This window comes from Dermacentor variabilis, chromosome 11 (assembly GCF_050947875.1).
Source record: "Dermacentor variabilis isolate Ectoservices chromosome 11, ASM5094787v1, whole genome shotgun sequence".
In the NCBI taxonomy this organism is placed as follows: Eukaryota; Metazoa; Arthropoda; class Arachnida; order Ixodida; family Ixodidae; genus Dermacentor; species Dermacentor variabilis.
Genome location: NC_134578.1, coordinates 66,763,058 through 66,779,385, shown reverse-complemented (window position 1 = coordinate 66,779,385; position 16,328 = coordinate 66,763,058).

Sequence of the window (16,328 nt, the reverse complement as noted above, 5' to 3'; positions counted from 1 at the left end):
ACTATACCAGTACGTACATATCAATCTTATTTTTTTGTCACAAGCCGGCTCATTTTTGCGGCTGCAGCGCCCAAAAAGATATATTGCAGACAAATTGAAGGATTAAAAAATTATTTAAATACGGTAACATTTGGAACGTTTCTCTTACTTAGTACATTATGATCCCTGTGCTTGTGTATTAGTATGTCGCGAATACTATTGTGCTTCCAAATACAAAAAAAATTCGCTGTATTTCGTAATAATAAGGCGTGGGAACTACTTGTAAGACCGCACTAAATGTGTTGTGAGCGCTGTTACAAGTCCTAGGTAAAAGGTTGCGCTTAAATAAGTTTTTAATTTTTATGGTTCCCAGCGCAAAAATAACTTGAATGTTCGTGAGACGGTTTTCAAATTATGACTTAGGAGTTATTTGAACGAATATTGCGCATTTTATTGAATAGCGATACTGCACGCGTTTCGAACTAAATAAGGAAGAGTCGGAGAAATGAGTCAATAAATGCATACTGTGTGCCTTTCAACAAGCAAAATCGTATAAAAAATCAAGGGCCATACGAGTTTGTCGAGTGCAGGATACAAATGGCAGAGCACAAAGGAAAAAGTGCAGCGAAAGATGCAACCGGGAGGTTGCTGACAAGTGAGTTTAAGGCGACAGCCTTGAGTGTCATTGTTGGAGGTGCGTTTGGCGAATCTGTGCTTTGTAGAAAAATGGCCGACGTCACAAAGAGTAAAAATACGTCAAAAATGCTCTGATTGACGTCGCATTTCCAAGGGAGGTTCCTCTGATCAAAGTAAATTAGTGGCTTTGAAAAGAAACTTTGGGACGTTTCGGTATGGGTGGGAAACGAATCCGCGCCTCCGGCGTATAGATGATTACGCTTCCCTGAAGCCACGGCTGCTCCACGGTTTTAGCCTAATAAAGCTGTGCCTAGTGCGTGCATCATTGCACTCGGCACATCGCATTCATCTCGTCGACTAGCACATGCGTCATTGTGGGCGCACGCGACGGTGCGGAGCAGCTGGCGCCACGTCATGACAGTGTACAATGCGCGCGCTGATGATCTTCCGAAGTTTTCAAACTCGTAATGATTTCGCATTCCTACAAATGAGCATTTTAACGGGCCTGTCGAATTGTAAGTTTAGTCATTGCTGCCGCGCCAGGTGTTGTGCAAAAAAAGAAACGGACGCGGTTGCTCTGCACATTGACGTCATAGTCGGAGCAGCGGCGGCGTTGTGCGATGAAGGAGCCTGCAAGCTCTGACGGTTCGCGACGACTGCAGTGGAAGTATGCCTCTGCTGAAGAAGCGCCTGCCGCTGCACCTTAGTCAGGAGGTCGCCTTAGTACACGTGTACTTACCTTCACGTCTCATTAAGTCTTGCAAGAAGTGTAGCCCCGATCCTATAACCCAATGCATTACCAATATGTCTTTCAAAGAAGTCGAACCCCAACTGCATAACTTCATGTATTGCCAAATCTGCCGCAAGATTTCGCCTTCTTTTGTTAAAAGAGTGTAACACCTACCGCACTTTTTTTATTCGGAGAGGATCCGGTATTGGGGACGCATTTGTGAACAAATATATATAATATTTTGTATTACGGTCCGGCAAACTAACTGCTTGGAAGATTAGGGCAGCATCATTCCAAACCGCTAGCCTTAAACAACAGTCTCTTGAACACGCACTGCCATCGTATCTTATTAAACCACATATCCCACTCACAGTGTTCATAATTTTGTATTCCAAACTGGTATCACAAAGAAAGCGTAACGACAAAGTGGAAACTGCGGCTCTGCGGTACTGTCCAAAACCAAATTACTACCAATTTCTGTCGTGGAGCCACAAGTGAGATATATAGCTTTATTTATGGACGCTGCCCTAATGGTCGAGTTTGCAATATGTGCATTTCATGATGCATGCTGCTAACCAATTTTAAAGAATATCGCTCAGCGCAAAATGTGCCATTCTGTATCGGAAACTTCTGGAATGTCATGCTGGGCCTATCTGTTGCTTATCTTGACACTGGGGGTTTAATAATGGGATTGAGAACGCAACGCAAACACTGGTGCACATTGCGTGGTATAGAAGTTACATAAACAGGTATAAAATGCCTCAAAAAGGCTGGCGAATGTTTGGATACTTGGACCTACTTTAGTCAAAGGCGGCCTTAATTTAATAAGGTGCCGTTGTGTCGTCGTGTAATAAGGTGCCGTCGGCTGGCTGTAAAGAAGGACACTGAAAAGAAAGTAAGTGCTCTAATTTGCTTTTGTTGGCATTGTTGCGGGAAGGGCGGGGATGAAAGATGAGAAGTGAGCGGGGGCTTGGGGAAGTGGCAGCAAAAAAAGAAAAAAAATAGAAAGAAAGTGCCTAATGGGGAGGTTGTTGGAGAAGCGAGAAAACGGGAAGCCGGCGGAGAACTGGGCAAAATCTATAGGTGCAATAAGCGGCGTGCATTTGTGGCATTAGAAGAATGGTCTAATCAGCTGGTGAGCATGGAAGCAACCGTAGAAAATGAGGCCAATGGGACGTCTACGCTGATCTAGTGAGGTTAACGTTCCTTTAAGAATGAACCCGCTCCAATAAACCACGTCTGCTTCTCACCGCCTCCAGTTCTTTCCCAGAGACAATGTTGCCATCCTAATACCTCCGAAAATATCGCGCCAAACTAGGCCAGTAAAGCCATTCTCTTAGCTCATGTCTCCTCGGTTACTCTGGTGCTGACTGGCTGAGCGGACCATTCCTCTAAAATCACAAATGCCTACGATTCCAAAGGTTTCATTCCAGTTATCTGCAGGCGTCCCATCCTCTCCCCTCCCACCAATATACCCCCAGGCCTGTCTCTCTCTCTCTCTTTCCGGCTGCCATCTCCCCACTCCACATTCTCGTCCCCTCATCTTTGAACCCCATTCTTTCCCCAAGGATGCCTAGAAGCGCGAAATACACCGCTAATTTTCTTTTTAATCACTATTTCTAGAGCAAGCCACTGCCTCAAACTACAACACGCGACCTTACCGTACTAACCCCTTTAACCTAACGCTCTCGAGAATCACAAGGCCGCGTCTTACAGAGACAGGTTCACCTATCGAAAAGTTGACCAGCCTTTCTGAGACACTTTATCCCTGTGCACGTAACTTCCATACCGCTGTATCTCTCGGCACCCATCTGGATTTAGGCGCAAATGAAAGCACTTGCACGAGCACCAGCTATCACGCTCAAAAGCTCATTTGAGGCGTGCATAAACAGCCGACGCGTCTGATCCGCACATCAAGTTTGCCCGATCGATGAGTGTACCCCGTGCTATCCTTGTTCTGAGCGTTATTTCTTTAGCTGGGCACAAGTTCGCCCAACAAACAGCTAGTTTAGTGACTTGCGTCATGCCACTGTGGTTTTACACAGTCGTTACAATGCGATACTGAGAAAATGTGTGCTCTTCAAAAATAGACCTAGAATGTAGCTATACGCCCAGCTATTGATCCACTTGAGTTCTCGGCAGAATGCGCCTGTGTTTTGGCTATTTTTACACTTTGGAATTGCCAACCTGTGTAAGTTGATAGTGCCAGTACAAATTAATATAAATGTTAACTAATCCAAAATAGCGAAGTGCAACTCTCCATAGAGCTGCTAGCTCCGCTGACCTCTTTTCAAGGCGCCTCGAGTTCTCTATCTACAACTGGCGCGGTTGAACATTGCCTTGCCGTACTATAGCGATCAGCTTCGTCGGTAGGAAGGGGGGAGGGGCGGACTCTGAAACAGCTCCTTCTTGAAATTTCTACTGAATGCTGCTCTTTAATCATACGAATTCGCAGAACACTAATAACGACAGAAATCGCTAGCGTGTGTAAGGCGTCGTATGAGACGAGGCACTTCATCACAGGTTTTAAAGCATACATGGCGGTGCCGGAATAAATTTATGCGTTGATACTGCTTTGTCTCTTTAGGGTATTGAATGCTGTAAGCGAGGTTCTGAGCAAACATGAGGTAGAATCGAAGTTCAGTAGATCACTTTGATGGCAATCAGTAACACTATGACTGAGTGCTTGGTTTTCTAAGAAAACGAACCTTTAGAAGTAGCTTGAGGTATTCAATGCGTTGAAGACGAAATGTGATAGTTCAATCTACCGAATGTGCACAACAATTACCCTGCGTAAACAGCAAGCTCAAGAAAATGTGTAGCACATACCTAAACATTGTGCACTCAGTGTTACTGCTATGCCGAAAAGTTCTTTGTAGCTGTCTGTTTTTTTTTTTAAGATTGCGGTAGAATCTGCGATTTTTGCGCTAGGGTATGCGAGTTTGGTGGCAACGAAATCCAGGTATTTCCGTAATTATTGGTTTCCCTCGAGCAGTTCAGCTCACGTGGCGAAAGTGGCTAAATCTTAGAACTGCAGCATCATGCGAAGGAAATGTCTACTACTTCCCGACCGCCACGTCCATCAGATTGTCACGTCATGGGTTTAAGTAATGGTACTGTAAAAAAGACAATAACGCCCACTTAAACGCGTGACCCGACGATCCAGTAGATGTGCCTGTGTAGTCATAATGAGGACGCACTGCTTGATGTAATCATGCCATCGTTAGTGCCGATTAGCTTCTAAGGTGCTACGCAAGCAAGACAAATAGCCTAGAGCTGAAAATAAAATAAAATTCTCGATCAGGTCTCTATCGTTTAATTATTAAATTATGGGGTTTGACGTGTCAGAAAACTTTCTGATTATGAAGCACGCCGTAGTGGGAGACTCCGGAAATTTCTACCACCTGGGGTTCTGTAACGTGTGCCTAAATCGAAGTACATGGGTGTTTTCGCATTTCGCTCCCATACAAATGCAGCTGGCGCGGCCAGGATCGATCAGGTATTGACGCTAAAGAAAGCAAGGTCGGTCTACACAGCGGATAAAGTCGTTCTTTCAATAAATGATGAAAATGCACCTTTATTATATGTCAGTGCATCATTGCATGATTATTATTCATTAATTATGTATCTCGTTCATATCATACTTAAGTTACAATTACGTCGACCGTCTTTTCTAGCGCGGACACTAAGTGGAAATTCATAATTTTTTTATATATAGGTTGGCCTACACTGAAGATAGTGAAGTTTATGGTGCCGCGTGGCAAATTTTCGATACGTTGGAGCTAATGACATCCGTACAGCAAATTTTTCCGGGTCTGCAACTAAATCTAGGTTCTTGAAGGCCGTAGCGAAGTCATGTTTAGCCTAAGACAAGTTTAGCCTAAGCGCTCACTCCATTCCCCAAAACTGAGCCGTACCATGCGTTCACCTCAACATGTTTATTCTACGGGGCTGCAGCCTTTATGGCCGTTTAGTGGAATGTGGTTTATTAGTTATAATACAAGTTCTAAGGATGCCCGTACCTTTAGTTGTAATTTTTCTGCGACTGATGCTAGCTTTAGGCTTCACTGAGACCAGCATTTTGATACCTTTTGCAACTCCCCACGACGCTATAGTGTCTATTAGAGGGCTCGTGGGACGAAAAATCTGATGTCTGGCGTTACGCCATCCGGCGTAAGGGCAAGAAAATTAATTGCACCATACTTCGTAGGGACTCAAACCTCGATCTTTCATGGCAGTCGAAGCCACTACCTGTGGTGTTAAGGCGAACCTAATTGAGACCCACGACTATTGGTCGGAGTCAAACCCTCGACCTTTCTTAGGGGGGTCGAACACACAAGTTTTGGTGCTAATTAAGGCGCAGTTAAGTAAGGCACTCGATCCACTGAAAACCTTGACGTTTGGTTGGAGTCGAATCCATGACTGGTGGGCTTAACTAAGGCGCAGGTAATACGATAGAGGTAATTAGGACACTCGTACCCACGACCTTTGCTGGGAGACGAACCCGCTTGTACGTATGGGCGAACCAGCCACATATCGAAGTTGCATTCCAATTGACACCGAGAAGGTCGAGAGTCGAACTCACTATTTTGGTGTTATTCAAGATGAAGTTAATGAAGAGTCAGTTAATTAATATAGAGTTAATTGCGGCACTCGCAGCCACTACATCTGGCGTTAACTTGGGGAAGTTGATTAATGGAATCGAACCCATGCCCCAACATGTGGATATGGCGTACCGGCCATATGTAACTCAGATTCCAATTGACATCGTCAAGGACGTGAGTCGAACCAACTAGCTTTAGTGTTCATTAGGCGAACTTAACTATATAAGGGTAACTGAGATAGAGGTAATTAAGGTACTCGAAGCCGCGACCATCAATTTTCCTCAGGACCCATGTAATTAAGACAGTTAATTAAGGTAGAGGTAATGAGGAGACTCGAGGCCTCGACCTTTGGTGGGAGAAAACAAGTAATAGGGAGTAACGCATTCCAAGGAATATGCCAAGTAATTTAATAAATGTCTTGCCAGCGCGCCGGCATTTGCCTTTGTTTTTTCTAGCGTATGCTAAAGTACCTGTCAATTTTCTGGCTATATATTGTCAGAAAGTTCATTACTGGCTTACGGAAAACCTTAAGCGAACTTAAATTTAGTTGTTACCAGCACGACGCACGTTGCGCAATATATCTTTTGCGAATAGGGTGCGCCCGCGAAATCTATAAACCACGATGTGACTCTGCACCTACGCGTACGCACTAGCAACGTCATGGAATAGCCTCAGTAGACATGTAAACTGTTCATCTGTCACTTCGTTATGCGGTGACGATAGCAGCAAGCGTCTTTTTTTCGATAAGCGGAAAGCATCCTGCGATTATTGCGCAGCGACATCTAGGAGACACGCTGCCCTGAACGTCGTGTCGGAATTGAACAGCCGGCTTTCCCATGAAACTGTCTCATGGGGCTGCCAACAAGTTTTCGAGCTTGTGTAGTGACATCGTACTCTGCAAGTGTTGAGCACCTTCATAATAATAATAATAATAATATTTGGGGGTTTACGTGCCAAAACCACTTTCTGATTATGAGGCACGCCGTAGTGGATGACTCCGGAAATTTTGACCACCTGGGGTTCTTTAACGTGCACCTAAATCTAAGCACACGGGTGTTTTCGCATTTCGCCCCCATCGAAATGCGGCCGCCGTGGCCGGGATTCGATCCCGCGACCTCGTGCTCAGCAGCCCAACACCATAGCCACTGAGCAACCACGGCGGGTAAGCACCTTCTTGGAAACACTTCAGTTTGACATTGCTGATTATTCTGCCATGCCCTAATTGATGTCCAGACAAGCGGAGGAATAAATAACATGTAAATATTGTTTTTTATGTACCCTGTAGTACAGTTTGCGAGAGCGTCAAGATATTGCTGATGGTTTCTTGACAGGACTTTAAACAACGTCCTCTGCATGGCATAGAATATTCAATCACTCTAGTTTTTAAACTTCACAGGTGAGCTCTGTGACAGAACGTATATATATATATATATATATATATATATATATATATATATGTGTGTGTGTGTGTGTGCGTGTGTGTGTGTGTGTGTGTGTGTGTGTGTGTGTGTGTGTGTGTGTGTGTGTGTGTGTGTGTGTGTGTGCGTGTACCACGCAAAAAATGGGCCAACTGAATATGAGATTAGCAGCACGTAATTTACTGCACAGTAAGAAAACAGGCGTATCAATCAGGGATATCTTGTGAATTGTTTCTCCATGGAGAACACAATCCCGAGACTCTTTCATGTCAGTTATATGTCACCTCAAATGGTAAGTCTTATTCTGTGTACATAACACAACCTTCTATATCAGGGCACAATTGCCGTCATGTCGAAAAAAAATTACAACCCTGTTGTTACAGCGAAGCTGCATGTGGCTAGCCGATTCTTCCGTCCTCCCGTCTGTCCGTCCATCTGTCCGTCTGTGTGTCGCCTGTACACGGACAACTCCTGTACACCGAATACCTACGTGCACCTGTACACCGACAACAGCTATACACCAACAACCCCATGTACATGTGCAAAAAAATTAAAAAAAAACAAATCGTGACGGTCGCTCTGAATAGTATCATATTCCGTCTATGTATAAAGTGCATCACCATTTAAGCTTCATGTCCTCAGTCGCGGCGGTCACACAGAAAGTTATCGACCATGTTATAAAGCATGACCTTAATGGCCATATGGAAGACGTGGAATGGCGGCGTTCATTCGCTCCCATTGGAGGGTCGAAAAGCATAATAAAATGCAATGGTGTACCCATCAATCACCCGACAAGATTGCTTAGTGGCTATGGTGTTGGGCTGCTAAGCACGAGGTCGAGGGATCGAATCCAGGCCACGGTGGCCGCATTTCGATGGGGCGAAAACGCCAATGCGCTCAGATTTAGGTGCATGTTAAAGAAACCCTGGTGGTCGAAATCTCCGCAGTTACCAACTACGGGGCGCCTTATTATCCGAAAGTGGTTTTGGCACGTAAAACCCCATAATTCTTTTACCCACCAGTCATCCACTTTAATGTCAACCTAGCGCTACCCGACGGCAACTGGATTGTATCCTTCCCTTTGGAATGGTTTGTAATGAGTCACCGGTAATGTATAGATTAAACCTTTGGCAAGAACTTTTCTAGCTTAGCAGTACAACCGAGCGCGGTGTACCACGGCGATCAGAAACCTATGGTCACTGTGGTAACAAATGAGACAAAATCAACAGTATGAAAACCACGAAGTTGCGTGTTTGTGCCTTTATTCTATTAATTTAGGAATCCTATAGCAATCAATATAAATCAATATAGTTGTATAAATAGTCATCCCAATACATCTTCGCTGGTTATCCTTCTTCTCAGACTGCAAGGGCACACATTTTTTTATTCTGCAGGCCCGATGGCTGCTACAATTGAGGCTGCCCTTGTCGTCAGCCACGAGTACAGTACCTTGTTTCCCACTATGACCGGCAACAAACACAAGGCCCTCATTGATTACTTACGCGTTCTATTCACAGCCGTAAGTATCTCTCTTAATATCAAATAATTTGATAATCCTCGCGTTCAAATCATAGAGCCCCACAGTCATACAGGCTATAGGATGGAATTATTGGTGGGTTAGCACGTTGTTATGGTTGCGATCATCATTCGCGGATCTAGATTCCAACTGAGGCCAGATGGCAATAAAACGGAGCAAACGAAAAAAAATTGTTCACGAAATGATTGTAAGTCTCTAATATAGTGTGTATTTCGGCGAATTGGTTATTTGGCACCATAATCTCTACTTATAGCTGAGTTTTTATTGGGAAAAATCTTCAGGTATGGCCGCCGGTTGACAGTGATAGGTATTATGGGCACACTCCGCTGGTTCTTTCCGTACCCACCGGTGTCCGCCGGTCGCCTCAGCGGAATCTCAAAATCATTTCCGAAAGAAAATGGAAGGAAACTAAAATGATCAATGGGCTGAAAGCAACTGATGTTACAACGGATAAGTTGATATTCTACTTGTTTGCACCTCGACCGCTCTAGTGATGCTACAGTAGAAGAAAATAGTGATCCTTGAGCGAGCGATTGTCCGAGTAGCTGCGATCGTTAGCTAACGCCCTTTCTGCAGCTCTGTACTAATATATATATATATATATATATATATATATATATATATATATATATATATATATATATATATATATATATATATAAATGGAACCCGTGACATCGTGTACAAGCACGGCGCTTTCCCAGTAGTGGAATGAGTGCTAAATTAATATTTCTTCTCGTACGAGCTTGCTTGTCCTTTGTGTCATGGCGACTATCTACTGGGGGGAATTGAGCAAGAAGCCGGTGGTAAAATGAATGAGAGAGTGAGAAAAACTTAAAAGAAAAGGTAAGTGAGGATAAGGCAAGCAAGCCACGCGCTACGAAGAGACATTGCCTCCGGTTGGGATGTTGCTCTAAACGGTAGCAGAAAAATTCAAAAGCGTAGAGGGAGTTACCAAAACGCTGCGAGAGCGTCGAGAGCGCTGCTAGAGGGCACATTGCGCGCCTAGTTGAAAGAGGGCGCCAGTTCTTTGCCGCGGAAGTGCCGGAGTAATCGAAGTGCTCTCTCTCGCGTTAGCAGAGTTTGCGAGTACACATACGCAAAATGCTCCGCTTGGACTCGTGCTGGCGCTGGTGGCAGTGGAGTGGTAGTGTTTGTGTATGGCATATAAGCGAACATTGCGGAGCGTTTGCGACTCCATGCCAGCGCAAGAGGCGGCTTGCTATAGATCACGGACGCCGTCTCTTGTGATTAAGGCCGCTTAAATACTAAATACATGTTCCTCTTCCTCCTCAATGTCTACCAGTGTGGCTGAGGGAATCGTTCGTTGCTAAAATCTGCTGCGCGTCCTATTTAATGCGCGGGATATCGCTTACAAAGACAGGAACCATGTTCACGATTCTATTGCGCTTTGTATGACAGTGACAGAAGAACAAGCATAAAATAACGAAGTGGGAGTACATGAAGCAAGCAGTGGACGTACTTGCACCACATTGCTCCCCGTTCTTTTTTATGTTATTTCTATAGTCCTCCCGTCAGTGTAATACTAAGGGTAATACGATAATGAACGGCCACACACTAGTCTCGTTCATTGCTGTACTAAAGGAACCAAGCACTGGTACCGCCACGACTATTTATAGGTGCCCCACCACCATCATCTTAAGCTCTCGCCTCAATTTCATTATAATGCCTTGCGCACAAGCCATTATCAGCATAGAGATACAATGGTGTAGAAGTAGTTTTCCGTTAGTGATTATAAGGCTAGGTTTACTTTTCTTGTAGCGGCTGCTTTGTTGGCGCCAGTAAGATTGGAAACAAAGAAATTTGCTGTATATTCAGTTAGCGATACGTCTTGCGCCGTGCTTTATTATGTAAATAAAATTGCAACCAATTATAACAGAGCAAGGCAAGGTTAAGGCAATATTCGGTGTATGTATCCAAAGAGATGTATCCTTTGGCCGTGCCATGAGGAGGAAAATTAAGATGTGCTTCAGGAGAAAAAAAAAGCAAATTTCAATATAACAAGGAAACTAAAATTTTTATTTTGAAAATATTACTTCTTTCTCTTTTTTTACCGAAGGTCAACACAATCCTTAGAAACACGGAGACAGATATCTTAGATCTGAAGCTCATTATTCTGGATATAGTTATACTCATGGTGAGTTTTCCAGTTACTAATATTTTTACACTTCCCCATAGAGTAACACAGGCGTCTCACACTAATAAATTGACCCTTTTTATCGGACAATTATATTGCCAATTATAAGCAAACTGAGCACATTTAGCGAGATCAACTGAGACCAAATTGGGTACTTATGCACGACATTACCATAGATACACCTTCGAAGTCAATATCATGGTTTTCCTTGCCGCTTCCGTAACAATTTTGTTGAATCTGTTACGGTAAGGTGAAGGATAATTGGTATTTTTTATTTCAGATGTAAGTGTACGTCTCGATGTTGCAAGCTCGAAATAAATAATTTATTTAAACAGCCTTCACTGATGTACTCTCTGTATATTCAGTCTACAAAGGTTAAAACCGAAAATGAACCCAATCTTTGTCGGATGCATATCTCTTTCGCGTGAATATCCTAAACTTAGTACCATCGTTACACAGTGTGCCTCTGATATTGTGGAAAATACATTGCTGTTGCAGTTAAAGCCAATAGCTTTCTTTACATCTTTCGTAAGTATTCTTTTTTTGTTTGTGGCCGGCCTCGGCAGGACGAATGTTTGTTCATTCGTTCGCTCGCAGGTTAGTTCAGGCTATTCCCCGGCATGGATAGTCACCATGGATGATGTGCAGACATTCCTTTCCTGAATGCTTTCTTTAATCAGTTGAACGATTTTTAACCTATCGCTAAAAAATGTTGAATATTTGACATGTAGTAGTTGTAAAACATAAAAATGGTCGACAAAGCTGTTGGAACAAGTTTATTCAGCATTGCAAGCGCTCGTATGCGTCAAAAAGACAAGAATGAAACAAATGAAAAGACACACGTAGTGCAACGTGTGCATTGTCCTTGTTATTGTTGTTGCCTGTTAGGGCGCATTTAAACGCTTGTCATAAAAATGTTAGTAAATTGCACCTTGGCATAAGGAAAACGGATAAATAAATAAAAAGTAAATTGCTGTATGCTTTGAACACAAATAATGTAGCCTAAGTTCTCAGCTGCTGCACCACTCAAAGTGACACGGACGTCTTCTTCGACGATAAAAATATTTTTGTTTGTTACAGTTTTAACTATGGTGGCTTCGCTGGCTCAAGTAGCGTCACTTAGGGAGTGTTCTTTGCTTTGCTCTTGCGTGCGGAAAATGTCGACCATCTTTTGCTAGATAGGGTTTTCCGCGATCAGTCATTGCTGCACGTTCCTATCCTGAGTGCCCAAAGTGATTCGGCTGTGCAACATGCACTCTTGAAGGTCCCCAGACTCGCAGTTGTTTCCCAGGGACGCATTTCCGTCAACCAGTCATTAAGCTTCACGCCTCATCCTTTCGGTTCCTTGAACCAATACGAAATTCTCGGAATGATATGTTCGTAGGCGGGCTTCTAATGCTCCTCAAACTTCTTAATGAAAACTGCAAAATAATTTCTGTCCTCGTCCTTCCTCGAACATGAACTTACTCTATCACTTCTGGGCCCGTTTGGCTATGGTAACTAGCAACGTGGCTGCTTGAATGTATTTTGACTGCTTGTTCGATTGCGTAGCAGAGGTAAACACCAGAAACTGACATTTCAAAGTTTCGCCAGCAATCCAAGGGTCGTGCGATGCGCCCATGGGCTTCGCGGATTACAGCAACGCAGACACCATCGACATCTCGGCTGAACTGGACCATGCAGCGAGGTCAGCAATTGGGCGAACAAGTTTATTGCGGTTGAGCAAGTTACATATAAAGGGAAGCAACGTGACGTAACAGATCACGTGATTACTGGTGCTAGCTGGCGTCTGCTGATTCAGCCGTGCTACGCTTGGTAGAACCTGTATTTTTTTTTACAACGAAGCTGTTTATGCGGAACCTGTGATATACTTGTCGGACTGCGCTAATAAGGAGCCACGAGAGCTAGCGGGAGAGGAAAAGCGGAGCTGAACCGGGGAAGGCGGTTGTAGTGACCCCTTTACCCCTGTGAGAATGCTATCTTATACGCGAATCTTATACGGTTATCACACGGTGAATTTTTTGCGATCAAGCCAGATCGGCATCGAATTTATCGACGATTGATTCCACCCTGCCGCGAAAGAAAGAGATGCTATGCTGGTGGTTTGCGGTCAATGAACAGTGCGCAGCGATTCAAACGCGATACTAGGAGTGCGTGGCTGCAGGCACTTCTTGCTGGCGCAAGAAGTGCCGGAGCTACGTCAATCATCGAACCAATCCAACCACTCGTCGAACAGATTCCAGCGCCCGCAAATCCAGTGGCCGGAATTGCACCCAATACACATAGCTATGTATTAGTGGTTCTGCACATTCCATATCAGCTACAACTATGGAAAGACCACGAGCAGTGCGTACTTCTGAGGAAAAAGCTCCCTACCGTGAGCAGCAGCCAGAGTTGGGTCGTGAACGGGCTCGTCAAACACAGACACATATAGACTGAAATCTCACGCGCAAAAACAAAAAAAAAGAACACAGGGGTAACCCAAAAAAGCACTCAAAGCATGCTCACCACGCGAAGCACGCAAAAGCGAAAATGAGGTGAAACAATAGTGAAGCAAAAATTGAAAATAATAAATGCTTGGGAAGTTTCACTTCTTCCATGGTGTAACACTCGGTGTAACTAACGTAGCTTCGCTGTTCGACCGTCTTCACGGACTGGAAGTGGCGGTGTTTTGTTATTGTACAAATTTAATGTGTTTTTAGCAGTACCATCAGAACATGTACGATATTTTCGTCAATCTATTTGCCCCGTGCTTCCTTAAAGTATTGGCAATATATGAACTAATTTAGCTCAAAAGAGGAATATATGACTTCCAAATGCTTATGGCTGGAATAAGGGCATGCGGCGTATAGCTGCTATTCTATTACTGAGAGTGATCTGTCGCGAAACATGTATTAGATGATAAGCTGGAATTATGGCAGAATGCACGAGGTAGTGGTAATATACATTTTGTGATGGATGCAGAAAAGCATCAGGTTCACTTAGTGCATATAATTATTGCCTCCCTTGACCATGAACGTTGTAAGACTCCCATAAAGTAAAATTCAGAGAGACAGAAGGGAAACATTGGCTGTTAGCCGCGTTCAAACGCTAGATTTTTATACAGAGCCCAAGACAACTTCAACTCTCAGACATGAAACTTCACCTTTTCGCTCTCGTCCACTTCAGCTACTACATCTACGGCATCCTGGCAACTCTTTAATACCGGCCGTCCTTAGTCAATGTTGCCTAGAAGTATAAGTACACTTGAGGACATTATACGATTTGCGCTGCCCGTATGTTGATGCATGTTGCACATATTAAGAAAGACTATTTGTTCACGGTGCACAAATGTATGTTCTAATTTTTAATTAGTGATACTGTGCCGCTGAAACACTGGAGGAGGGTATCGAGAAACGCCCGCCAAAAGCACTTTGGGCGACTTGGGTCTATTCTGGTTATTTTTTCGTAAGAAAAATAGAGCACACGAAATTTAAAATATACGGTATGACAACGCCTGCTCGCGTCTGCGAGAGCTGCTTCATACGTAAACATTGTCACCTGTTGTTGCATGCATCTGAAGCAAATTGAAAATCTGGTCGGCGCTTTTTGTAATAGTTGAAGGTCCGCCCCGAATGATGGTGGTGAGGGTAATGCGGGTTCACATACCTGCGCGATATTTTAGGCGAGAATAACCAGGTTTACGTCTCTGTGCACTGCATTCACTGGCGCGTGGACTCGTTGTCGCCTTGTGAGTAATAAATTTCGCGTTTTTATTTCCCCCGAAAAATGTACCGCATAACACCAAGGTTTTATAAGACGGTCTTATTGGTCAATTTGCTACGTCGTCCACAAATTTCATTGCGCAGAATACGATTTTTATATTTCCCTAAAACTAGAGAGACGTGTGCTCTTTTTCGTGCTTATCCTGTGCACTTGATTCAAACTACTGGTACCAGCCATATAAACATTTGGTACTTGAAGCCATTCTTTTATGCTACACACCCATATTCTTAAGCTTTTCATAACGAGCGTGGAAATTTTCTCCAGACGTGAAATCCTTCGGATGAAAATAATGATGTGCGAACAAACTGTACATTCCAGCGTTATATAAAATATTTTTTTTTCAGTTCAAGACCAATAATTGGTTCATCAAAAATAAAACAATAACTATTGGTATTTTAATTATAACAAACAATAATGAAGCTGTAAGTGCTTGGGCTAAGTTATACGCAAGTATTTTTATGGAGCGGTAGCACTAGCACAACACTAAGGATATCTCTAAGTGAGTGTAAGTGTAATGAGTCAAAGTGTAATGTACACTTCATAAGGCCTTTATTTCTTATTTTTCAGCCATACACTGAAATACTCGGTCAGAAAAATGAAAAGAACCCTAACCTAATTGAAGCAAGCTCACCAGATGCATTGTTCATGTTTATGACCGCTAATGAGCACTTGTTTGGTGGAGTAGATCTGGTATACTACTTGAGCAGGTACGCGAAATATTCTTCTGACGTTCGCTCTTCTTTCGTACTGCACAGCAACAAGCTACTTACACTGAGTTTACACCAGAATGAGCTCGCACTTTTCCGTTACGATGTTTAACGAACGCTCATCGTGATCTTCATAACGAGAACTTTTTTTATACAGGCAGCCTGCTACGGTAAACTTGTGTGAGATGAAGCGGCACTTATACAGGCAGCAATTTCATCACAGTACCATCTGCGAAGTGACAAGTCCTTGCACGCAAGGGCCTGTTTCTGTCCTACGTTTTGAGCACTCCATTTCAGTCAGTGACCTGTCTGCTGCCCCATCACTAAATAACCAAATGGGCTTGACGTGTGCCGAACTATGGCTCAATAAATTAATTTATTATTCATTAGTTCTCATTAAAGGATTGTTCTACACACGCAGCTGCAATACCAACAAATAATAGTTGAATACTCATACAAGAAGAACGGGAAACTCCTCTACGTAATGGTACATCGTTGTAAAAAAAATACACTTGCCTACGCTGAACAACCATTCTTCTACCCCTAGGTAACGACACCCCATTTCGAAACATTGTGTGCAGAGTTACGCCAGCCCTACACATGCACGAATTCTATTTGAAGGCGCACAAAAACACTTTCTTCATTATTCGTATAGGGGCTTTACCTTTGAAGGACGTCGCCTTACGAATTTCCTCCCGCAATTTTCTTTTTCACGTCCTTAATGCATATCGGAGTTAGATGTACTTAACCCAACAATCAACGGCTTTCTTGCTCCCTTCGTTTTCCCTAGCGCA